Source organism: Nyctereutes procyonoides, unplaced genomic scaffold (assembly GCF_905146905.1).
Source record: "Nyctereutes procyonoides isolate TBG_1078 unplaced genomic scaffold, NYPRO_anot_genome, whole genome shotgun sequence".
Classification (NCBI taxonomy): domain Eukaryota; kingdom Metazoa; phylum Chordata; class Mammalia; order Carnivora; family Canidae; genus Nyctereutes; species Nyctereutes procyonoides.
In genome coordinates, this window is record NW_026575043.1 from 62,598,864 (window position 1) to 62,610,630 (window position 11,767).

The 11,767-nt window shown below is 49.9% G+C and overlaps 1 protein-coding gene across 1 annotated transcript in view; it reads right to left on the reverse strand.

The window, feature by feature from the left end:
- The window catches only part of RIMBP2 (RIMS binding protein 2), a 218,397-nt gene extending 215,690 nt beyond the window's left edge, over positions 1 to 2,707 (reverse strand). Inside the window, exon 1 of the mRNA XM_055323130.1 lies at positions 2,642 to 2,707. The gene's annotated coding sequence lies outside the window, so the exon portion shown is untranslated. The remainder of the gene's footprint in view (positions 1 to 2,641) is intronic.
- Between the last annotated feature and the right edge of the window lie 9,060 nt (positions 2,708 to 11,767).

Consider the following 11,767-nt stretch of genomic DNA (forward strand, 5'->3'; position numbering starts at 1 on the left):
TGGGCATCTAGACCCACATGGGTGGCAGGCGCCGTGTTAGGGTCACACCTCACTCGTAACCCTCACCCCTCATCCCGCCCGAGAGGCTTAGGGTGCTTACGGCCATGCTCAAACCCCAGCTCGCAAGGCGGGTCCCTGGACGGCAGCCTCGACGCCCGGACATTCCCCAGGCCCGCTCAGCAAGAGACTCCAGGTTTTCCCCCGGCGACACGGATGCTCACCAAGTCCAGAACCACAGCTCTAATTAAACTTCACCCTTCTTGGGATCCCTGGGTGGCGCAGCGGTTTGGCGCCTGCCTTTGGCCCAGGGCGCGATCCTGGAGACCCAGGATCGAATCCCACATCGGGCTTCCGGTGCATGGAGCCTGCTTCTCCCTCTGCCTGTGTCTCTGCCTCTCTCTCTCTCTGTGTGACTATCATAAATAAATAAAAATTAAAAAAAAAAAAAAAAACTTCACCCTTCTTTCCAAAAACGCAGGGGCGGGGCTGGGGCAGGAAAGCCCAGGGAGCTCGGGGAGAGCCTCCCGTTCGTCCCTCCCGCCCCTCCCGGGTCCTGCAAGCACATGCCGTCCTCTGCCCCATGCCAGCCACTTGCAGAGCAAGTGAAGGAAACAAAGTCACGGTGTAGACGGTCGGCTGAGTGGCCTCTTCCCTTAATGCTGGGACTTCACAGCACAGGCTGCATGTTGTCTCATCGGGGGAAGCTTTTGAAACTGTCCGCGCGCACAGGCATCATTGGGATGTGGCTGGGTCCCTGTCTCTGCAGCCATGCTCAGGGAACTGGACACTGGTGCCTGGCGGGGAGGCCGCGCCCGTAGTCTGAACACCTGCCCCGCCTGCCCCAGGCATGCTGCTGATGCCGACCTTCCCCTGACCCGCCTCGTCACCTTCTCAGAAGGAGCTGTGGTAAACAGCGGCTGCCAGCCACTTCCCTGAAGTCACCTCGAAATGTTCGGCTCCCTGCTGGGCACAGTGCCGCGGGTCGGCTGGCGTGGCTGGGGCGCAGGCCCATCACCCCACCCTGCAGACGGGGCTGGCCTCCTGCCTGCCTCCCACACCATAGCCCACACCGGGTCACATGCAACAGTCCTGCCTGGAAGCCCTGAACTCAGCGGCGCCCACACAACACTGGGATATGAAGCCCCACGTATCGGTTACCAGCAGCCGGCCAGCCGGAAGCCAGTTCCAGGCAAGTGCAGCAGGGCTGGGAGAAAGCAGGGGGCCAGGCATCTGGGAGGGTGATTTCCTGAAGACCCTAGACTGTTCACCTTGCCAGTGGGAGAGTCTGATGTGCTTCCCTGCCCTGGGCACCTCATCCAAACTGCATGGGTGCTCCCCCACCCCGCCCTGCAGACCTCCCCGAGGCTGGCTGGCCCTGCTGCCTCCTTCCTGCCTAACCTCCCATTCTCAGAGCCATGGCCCTTCTCACTTGGCCTCTCCCATCTGTACCATCCACCCCTGAATGAGACAGGGTCTCTCCCAGGAAGGAACAGGTGCAGGAATGGGAGGTCTGCCCAAGGCCCTCCCTCCTCACTCACCCTATTGCCCTAAGAACCTGCATGGGTAAGGGGATCCAGGGAGCTCCCATTGCCAGTCCCTGGAGGAATCCCCAGCAGCCCCGCCTCCCCAAGGGCCCCACCAACCTAGCTCTCAGCCCCACACAGTGGGGACAGCCAGCAGCCAGCATGGGGCCCCTGAGGACAGGAGCAAAGCTGCTTCTACAAAGGCCTGAGCCTCAGGAGAGCAAGCCGCACCCCTGCCCCCAACCTCCCCAGCTCACACAAACCCAACTTCCTTGCTGGCAGGTCTTCCTACCGTGTAAACACGGCATTTCCAGGTGAAGATAAGGCTTTCCGGGGAGAGCCTACCCCAGCCAGCAGCCTGCTGCGTGCACACAGCACACTGGCGCACAGACACACGCGCGCACACACGCCATGCACATTCTGCTGGGAACATCTGTTTTGACAAATAGATCATTCAAGTCAGTCTACGGGACATGAATTGACAAATCCTTTTCCTGCACGGTCCTCATTCGGCGCATATCACGTCTGAGCCCAGCTGTGAGCGACACAACCAAGTCTCATTCTCTGGGCCCACACCCCCTTCCCCACGCCAGCCCCAGCCCCCGAAGACGCTTCCAAAGCCCCCGGAGGCTCGGCTCCGAAACCACTGCTCACACACGCACCCCCTCCCCTGGAGCTGCAAAGGCAAGGCCCAGTGATGCCAACTTCGCCCAGAGGGGCTTTTCAGGAAAAGCCACTGGGGGCGGGAGGAGCGAGGAGGCCGGAGGGCGAGGGGTGGGAGGCCCGAGGGAACCTCCTGCTGAGAGCCAAGGCGGCCAGCCTGGCCCCTCGGAGACAGGTCCAGGCGGATGGAGCAGCCAAACCCGGAATGGTCTGGAAACATCCCCCCTTTCCCCGGCTCCCGGCACCAGGTGTCTTGCGGCCGGCGCCGGTGGCCGGTGGCCGGCGGGGCTACCTGGAAGCGCAGCTGAAGGGCGTCCTCTGAGCACTGGAAAATAAACTTTGTCAGGGCAAAGAGTTTCTGGCTACCGCCTGCCGTCAGCGCGCTGCGGCCCGGTGCGGGAAGGCGGAAGGAAGCGGGAAGCTATTTTTAGGAGAAAAGATAAATCTCAGCCTACCTTAGGAGCGGGCTGTGCCAAGCCTCCGGAGGTTCACGCGCAGACCACTGCAGTCTACAGTGTCAGGTTACAAACGGGGGTGAGCAGGGAGGAGGGGGGAGGCGGGGAGGGAGGCAGGGGGGGAGGCAGAGGGGGAGCGGGCAGAGGGAGGCCGCGGCGTCCCCTGCTTGGATCCGGCCGGAGATGGTTCAGGCAGGCGGCCGGGCCAGTCGTGGGGCGACGGGGAGGGAAGCCGCCGCCATGCAGCAGTTGCAGAGCCTATGAGACGCCCGTGCTCCAGCGCACACACGCGCACACACGCGCACACACAGCCCCAAGATGGCTCTCCCTCCCCGCCGCTTCCTTTCCACCGAGCTGCCGCGCTCAGTGCCAGGAGGGAAGAGCCAGGCAGGGCCGGCAGCTGCTGGCGTTCCCTGGATGGAGCCGTGGCACAGCGTCTCCGGTGCCGGTGACCCAGGGACTCCGCAGCAGGGCCCAGGGCGGCAGCCCAGGCAGGGTGACAGCCCCCGTTCCGCGTGGCCCCGTGAAGCTCAGAAACCCAAATGCCGCCCGAAATTAAGCGACTGTGTGGAACCACCCAAGCCATGGGGTGTTTACCCCCGAGCTGCCAGCATAAAACGGGAATAAAAGGCCGCGTCCCGCCCCCACCCCACCCCCCACCCCCCGTCCCCGTCCTCCCAGAACTTGGGGCTGCTGCACAGATGAACCAGCTCTGCCCTGGCAACGCGGGCACACAGAGAGGGTGAAAGGCAGGGGACGCGCCGGAGCCCCCTACACGCACTCTCCCTTCCCAGCAGAACAAGTCCACCATGTGCTACCTAGAGCCGCTAAGTCACTGATCACAGCAACAGGAAAGCCGGGGGTCGGGCCGCATACCCAGCTTGTGGCTCTGAGGGCTGCTGCTGACAACCGCCCACCCGGGAACCCACAGCACCACCGCCCCTACACGCTGCCCGCAGCCCCTGTGCACAAACACAAAAGGCTTCTTTGGACCTACTTCCTGAGGCTCCTCAGATCAACAGACTCCATTCACAGGTTTCAAAATAACAAAACAGGCTCATCCATAAAATCCAACACGTCCCCCCCCCCCAAGTGGTTCTGTTTGTTTTAAATGAACACAGTGATCCAAAAGCTGTGTGGCCACACAGAAACCTCATCCCAGACGACTTCCCTGTTACACAGCAGGTGAGCTGAGCAAAGTGTTCATCACCAGGACTCCCCTCTGCTTCCCAAATACTGGGGCATCCAAATTGGCCTGCAAGCTGGAGGCTTCTCTCAGAAATGTGCTTATAAGCTCTGAGCATCTCCACTGAGCCAGGAGCTCTGTGCTGACATCAGGAGTGGCTATGGGACCTCCCGTACTTCTGTCTCCCTCCTGCCAACAAGCTGTCAGACCCCCACTACTGTGATGGGGAGAGGGAGGCACGGCATGAGCTGCCGAAGAGCAGTGCTCAGACTACCCCATGCACCTCTGTCCACAGCCTAAGTCACGATGGCCCAATGACCACCAATGGATGGACAGATCTGCAGAATGTGATCCATACAGTGGAATGCTATTCAGCCATCAAAAGGAATGAAGCCCTGACACCTGCTGCCACATGGATGACCCTTGAAAACATGATGCCAAGGGAAAGAAGGCAGATGCAAAGGGCCACATATCATATGGTTCCATCAATAGGAAATGTCCAGATGGAAAACAAATGGGTAGTGTAGTTGGCAAGGCATAGGAGGAGGCAGGAGTAAGGATGACACCTGATGGGTACAGGGTACCTATTCTCTGGGGGACAAATCACATAGGACCTAGAGAGAGGCGGTGTTTGCACAACTCCGTAATCGTACTAAATGCCACGGAATTATTCTTTAAAATGGTTGTTTGTTATGCAAACCTCATCTCAATAAAAACAGAAGAAAAAGAAGATTATGGAAAAAGCACATGACCTGGGGCTCACACCAGCTAAGGCCCCAATCCTGCCTCTGGCCACAAGGACGTGCATCTGCGGCGTCCCACTCCCCCAACCTCCCCGCCACCCCTGCTTGGCAGCATCATACCTGCTTCCAATGGAGCAGCCACTTGGCTGGGCTGTTTCAGGGAAGCAAATAAAGTAGTTGACAGGAGAAAATAAAGCTATCCTCCTTAGAAAGGACCATTCTGTGAAATGACACGATTACACAGAAATGGCTTTCTACCCCAATTTCTCAGCAGGGGAACTAATGTTTAAAGCAATCCCAGGGATCCCTGGGTGGCGCAGTGGTTTGGCGCCTGCCTTTGGCCCAGGGCGCGATCCTGGAGACCCGGGATCGAATCCCACGTTGGGCTCCTGGTGCACGGAGCCTGCTTCTCTCTCTCTCTCTCTCTCTCTCTCTCTCTCTCTCTCTTTCTGTGACTATCATAAATAAATAAAAATTAAAAAAAAAAAAAAAAAAAAAGCAATCCCATAGATCACGAGTGCTTCCTTTTCAGGATACTGCATCCTCCCCATGCCAGGCCATCACTGTCAATGCCTGCTCTGTTAACACCCCAGATTGTTCTCCTAGGACTTCCCGTCCATGCATGCTGCTTACATAGCAGTGTCCGTGTAAGCCTCTTTAGTGGGCTGGACAAGCCGAGGCCAGAGGAGGAAACCCATCCCTGCTGGGAGTCACACTGCCAAATCACAAAGGAAAGGCCGGGATTCCATCTCTGGCACCACGTTCCAATTTCACAAATATCAGGCAAATTTTGTGCATGAGATGCTGGAAAATGTAATAAACCAGGGAGTTTTGCAGGGGTGCTCTCAGGGGGCTACGGGTACAGAGGTAGCCTCACTCCCCCGCCCCCCAACCACCCTGCCTCTGTGAAGACCGAGGACACGTCCAACATGGAGGCAAGGAAACATCCAGTTCTTAGAGGTGGGCCCCTGGCCTTGACCAACTCCCTGGATGACACCAGAGAAGCTAGCGCCTTCTCTGACTGTCACAGGCAGGCAGTCCACTGGCCCCAGATGGAAAACACACCACACAAAGGCTTGACTACTGATGAGCCTATAAGGCTATTGGAGGCTGCTATAAATAATGCACATTTACTTATGTGATCGTGATTGCAACGGGTGTTGCCAGATGTCAGAGACACCCCAGATGTGAAGCTGCATCACTGCCACTGAGGCCTCTCCAGCTGTGCGTTCAGAGAAAGCACAAACAGGCAGTTTCCACTTGGAACAGCTAGTGAAGCAAATGTCAATCATTTGGTTGCTGCCTGGTTCTGAGGGCTCAGCATTAAAGCAGTAGAGTCCACTCCCATCCTCCAGCTAATAATAGGTCCAGTGGACGCTAGGCACCGTGCTTCAGCACCTCTGTGGGCCCTGAGCTTAGATAAAGCACAGCAAGTTTTCCATGAGGCCAATTCCAAGGTCAGGACCCAGTGTGTCCATCGAGGTCTTTGCCAGCTATATTTGGAAGGCTGGAGTGCAGTGTGAGCTCAGCATGTGCTAGAAGCATGCATCACCCTGTCCATGAGGAGAAGGAACATCAAAAGCAGTAGAGGCAGGCAGTACTTGGAGACGATACTATGGTCCACAGGGAAAGCCACGTGACCCAGGAAACATTGCAAATGAGTAGGACAGCACAGCACCGCATAGCATAGAATGGAATAGACTAGAACAGAATTCCATGTATATTCCCTTTAAAAAAAAAAAGATTGTATTTAGAAAGAGCATGTGCAGAGGAGGGGGTGGGCAGTTGGAGGGAGAATCTTTTTATTTTATTTTTTATTTTTTTTTTTTTTTGGCGGGGAGAGAGAATCTTAAGCAGATGCTGGGCTAAGCCTGGAGCCTGACAAGGGGCTGGATCCCAGGACACTGAGATCATGACCCAAGCCAAAATCAAGAGTCAAACACTCAACCGACTGAGTCACCCAGGCACCCCCTGTGTACATTCTGTAGAATAGAAAAGTATATTATTCTTGTTACCAGCAAAAATAATTTATATAGTATTGCATATATTAACATGTAAAAATCAACAGCTTTCCTATATAAGAACAGACAGTTGGGAAGTGCAATGGAAAGGTGGGAAATCCCATTAAAATAGCAAACAAAAAGAAAAACATCTCTACAAATGATTTGAGTCAGGAATGTATAATACATATTTAAATAAAGAAAGAAAGAAAAGAAGAAAATTGCATAAGGAGAAAAGCATACATTAGACTTGGATGGGATACTTACATTTCATCAATGCTCCCTAAATCAGCCTTAATTTTTTTTAAAGATTTTATTTATTTATTAATGAGAGACACAGAGAGAGAGGCAGAGACACAGGCAGAGGGAGGAGCAGGCTCCATGCAAGGAAACCTGATGTGGGACTCAATCCCAGGACCCCGGGATCATGACCTGAGCCGAAGGTACATGCTCAACCCCACTGAGCTACCCAGGTGCCCTAATCAGCGTTAAAATTTAACGTAATTACAATAAACATAAGAGCAGAGGGGATCCCTGAGGAGCTCTGCAGTTAAGCGCCTGCCTTTGGCCCAGGGCATGATTCTGGAGTCCCAGGATCGAATCCCACGTCAGGCTCCCTGCGTGGAGCCTGCTTCTCCCTCTGCCTGTGTCTCTGCCTCTCTCTCTCTCTCTGTGTCTCTCATGAATAAATAAAATCTTTAAAAAAAAATATGAGCAGGATTTTTTTTTTTTAATCTTTGGGAGCTGATTCTAAACTTCATAATGAAAAAACAAGCACAGAAGTACAGCCTGGGCATTTTTTAGGATAAAAAAGAGTAATAAAGGAGGACTAGCCTTCTCAGACCTTAAAATATATTATCAGTAAAGGGGCCCCTGGGGGGTTTGTTGCTTAAGCAACTCTTGGTTTCGGCTCAGGTCATGATCTTAGGGGCACGAGATCCAGATCCATGTCAGGCTTCTTGTTCAGCACGGAGTCTGTTTCTCCCTCTCCTTCTGCCCCTCTTTTCTCTCCCTGTCTCTCTCTCTCTCTCTCTCTCTCTCTCTCTCTCTCTCTCAATCTTTAAAATAAATAAATAAATTATATATATAATTTTATATATATAAAATCTGTGTATAAATAAATGTTTTTGGTCCTGCTGCATGAACAGATACATCAGTAGAACACACTTGGATAAATACATCCAATTATGTAGGAGAACTTAATATTTGATAAAGTGGAACTTCTAATCAATAAGAAAATATTGATTATCCCACAAGTGATATTCAGAAAACTGGATAATTTTTAAAAATACTTTTACAGGGGTGCTTGGGTAGCTCAGTCAGATATGAGTCAGACTCTTGGTTTTGGCTCAGGTCATGATCCCAGGGGCCTGGGGGAGTCCACTTCCCCCTCTCCCTCTGCACCTCCCCACCCCTGCTTGTGTGCTCAATCTCTCTCTCTCTCTCTCTCTCTCTCTCTCTCTCTAAATGAGACCTTCTAGAAGAAATCATGAAGAAGAAGGACTTTCTAAGCAAAGAAGAAAACCAGAGATGATGGAAGGGAATGTCCATTGCATCTGACTACATGGAAATTAAAACTTCTGAACAATGAAAAAAATCCCATAAACAAGTCAAAAGATAAGTCACAAACCAGGACAAAATATTCATAACACAAGTTGTAGACTCGGGTGTAGGTCCAGATTTTGTGAGGCTTGTAGTTCGCTCCATATGGGGAGTCCTGTTTAAGAAAAATAAAAACAAAAACAAAACAAAACAAAACACCAGTAAAACTGATACAAATATGGTGACTTATAAAGAATGAAAAAGTAAATCGCAACAAAGCTCATACTTTAAAAAGCTGATAGGGATCCCTGGGTGGTGCAGCGGTTTGGCGCCTGCCTTTGGCCCAGGGCGCGATCCTGGAGACCCGGGATCGAATCCCACATCGGGCTCCCGGTGCATGGAGCCTGCTTCTCCCTCTGCCTGTGTCTCTGCCTCTCTCTCTCCTCTCTCTCTGTGTGACTATCATAAATAAATAAAAATTAAAAAAAAAAAACATTGTTTAAAAAAAAAAAAAGCTGTTAGGGATCCCTGGGTGGTGCAGCGGTTTGGCACCTGCCTTTGGCTCAGGGCACGATCCTGGAGACCCGGGATCGAATCCCACATCGGGCTCCCGGTGCATGGAGCCTGCTTCTCCCTCTGCCTGTGTTTCTGCCTCTCTCTCTCTCTCTCTCTCTCTCTCTGTGACTATCATAAATAAATAAAAAAATAAAAAATAAAAAAAAATAAAAAGCTGATAAATCCCACAGACTAGCAAAATCCACAAAAGGGGCATTATGTTTTTTAATTCAGCATCGGACACACTTCCATAATACTTTTTTTTTAAGATTTTATTTATTTATTTATGAGAGACACAGAGAGAGAGAGAGGCAGAGACACAGGCAGAGGGAGAACCAGACGCCATGCAAGAAGCCCAATGAGGGACTCGATCCCAAGAATCCAGGGTCAGGCCTCAAGCCAAAGGCAGACACTCAACCACTGAGGCACCCAGGCGTCCCTCCATAATACTTTCTAAAAAATGTTAGCTGCATAATCTTTGATTACCTCTGCACAATGACATCGTAATGTATTTTTTCTCTCTTGAGAGATTAGACAGAAAAATTCTTTCCCCAGCCTCATTGATCAAACTTTTTTCTTTTAAAGTTCTATTGGTAGTTTAATTTTTTTCTTTAATAAATTTCCTTCACCTAAAATTATAATAAATGTACTTGGGTGTTTGAACAGGAATTTCAGGGAGTACATCTGAATTCTGAGAAATTCTATTTGATTTGATTACCATCTAGAAAAGTCAATTAGAGGGACGCCTGGGTGGCTCAGTGGTTGATTGTCTGCCTTTGGCTCAGGTCATGATCCTGGGGTCCTGGGATCCAGTCCCACATCGAGCCCCCTACATGGAGCCTGCTTCTCCCTCTTCTTTTGTCTCTGCCTCTCTATGTCTCTCATGAGTAAATAAATAAATCTTTTTTAAAAGAAAAGTCAATTCGATCTCTGAAGGATGACGTTTGTCTTTGCTGGATTTCAGGGATAGTTCAGGCACGAGCACTTTCCTGGCCACATATTGGTGAGAATGGCATCATCCAAAAATCTTATTTTTGAGGGCTGGAAGGTATTTTCCGAGGACTGGCTGACTCCATCCACTGCAGACCTGTCGCCTCACCCACTACCATGCACCTCTAGCGCCAAATTCCACAAGATGTGTCTGTATCATGACATGATCTTTGGCCATGCAGTACCATGAGGATAATTCGTTATAAAGAGCGAAGTGTCCCCTTTCATGAAGAAGGAATCCCCCACCCCTCCCAAAGCCAAAGCCAAACCAAACCCAGTGAAGGCCAAGAAAGTGGTGCTGAAAGGCATCCACAGTCACAAAAAACAGAAGATCCTCACATCACCTACACTCTGATGGCCCAAGACATTGCATCTCCGAAGGGAGCCCAAATATCCTCGAAAGAGTACCCCCAGAAGAAACAAGCATGACCATGATGCCATCGTCAAGTTCTCCTTGACCACCAAGTCAGCCATGAAGAACATAGAAGACAACAACACATTTGTGTTCATCGTGGACGCCAAGGCCAACAAGCACCAGATCGAACAGGCTGGGGAGACACAGCCAATGTCACCACGCTGACCTGCCTGATGGAGAGAAGATTGCGTATGTCTGACTGGTTCCTGACTATCATGCTTTGGATGTTGTCAGCAAAATTGGGATCATCTAAACTGGGTCCATCTGGCTAAATCTAAATTTTTTCACCATAAAAAAAAAAAACAGGAAGTCTTACAGGAAGTCATCCCATACCATGATGGCTAGTGATGTTTTATACCCCTAAGTGACGGAGAACTCCCTAAATGTATCCCACGAAATCCCAATTAAATGTAACCCAAGAAAAACTGCCTCTTAGATCTCAAAAATGCCCACAGCCTGCCTGAGAACACCAGCATGAGGAAAACTCTCAACTGAAAGATACAATCCTCTTAAATTATTGCAGTGAAAATAACTTACTTGAGTGGATTTTATAAACACATTGCTAGATCCTTTCCAGGGTCTTGTGAGGGTTCATACAAGTGAGAGTCTCAGAAAATTAAACTTCATTAGCTTCACAATAAATCTGCCTCTTGGGATGCCTGGGTGGCGCAGCGGTTTGGCGCCTGCCTTTGGCCCAGGGCGCGATCCTGGAGACCCGGGATCGAATCCCACGTCGGGCTCCCGGTGCATGGAGCCTGCTTCTCCCTCCGCCTGTGTCTCTGCCTCTCTCTCTCTCTCTCTCTCTCTCTCTCTCTCTCTCTTTCTCTGTGTGTGTGTGTGTGTGTGACTGTCATAAATAAATAAAAAAATCTTAAAAATTAAAAATAAATAAATAAATCTGCCTCTTGACAAGCTAAGGACTAAATTGCTCCATATACAAAGATCTCTTGTAAATCAATAAGACCAACAATCCAGTAGAAAAATTGGCAAAGGATGTAGATCCACAGTTCAGTACCCTCCAATAAAAAAAAAAAAGAGGTGTGGCTGCAACACAATGTCCAATACATATTAAGTGGAAAAAAAGAAAAATAATAATAAATACTGTGTGTATGTATTCCCTTGTTTGCATATAAAAGAGGAACACTTGATGTTTCAGGAAGCTTATACACAACAGTAAGAGTGGTTGCCTCTTGAGAGAGAGAGGGACAAGAAACTAAGAATTGAGTATTCAAGATCCCACTTCCTTTGGCACAGTGTGAATATTTTCCATGTGCAGGTATTACTATACATTATGGTAACACATATACATATATATGTATTTTTTTACTCAAAGCGCTATTATATAATAGAACCCATTGAACCATAAACCTAAAAGAGGTAAATTTTACTGTAATTAAAATTTAAAAATCATAGATATTTTAAGCAGTTATTGCGTGTTATTACATAGCATGTCATGGATATTATATATACACATATTAAATACATAATACATGTTAAATTAATACCATTGTGTGTGCACACACAGAAGACATACTGAAACATGCCCATTATTTAACATTTGTTTTACTCTGGCTGCTGGACTGGGTGGGGATGGGTGATCAGAGTAGTAGAAAAGTCTGAAAATTCATGCCAGATCTAATGTGTGTCACTGTTACTTTTTGCATCAGGTCCACCTCGTAATCCTGTGTAAAATTG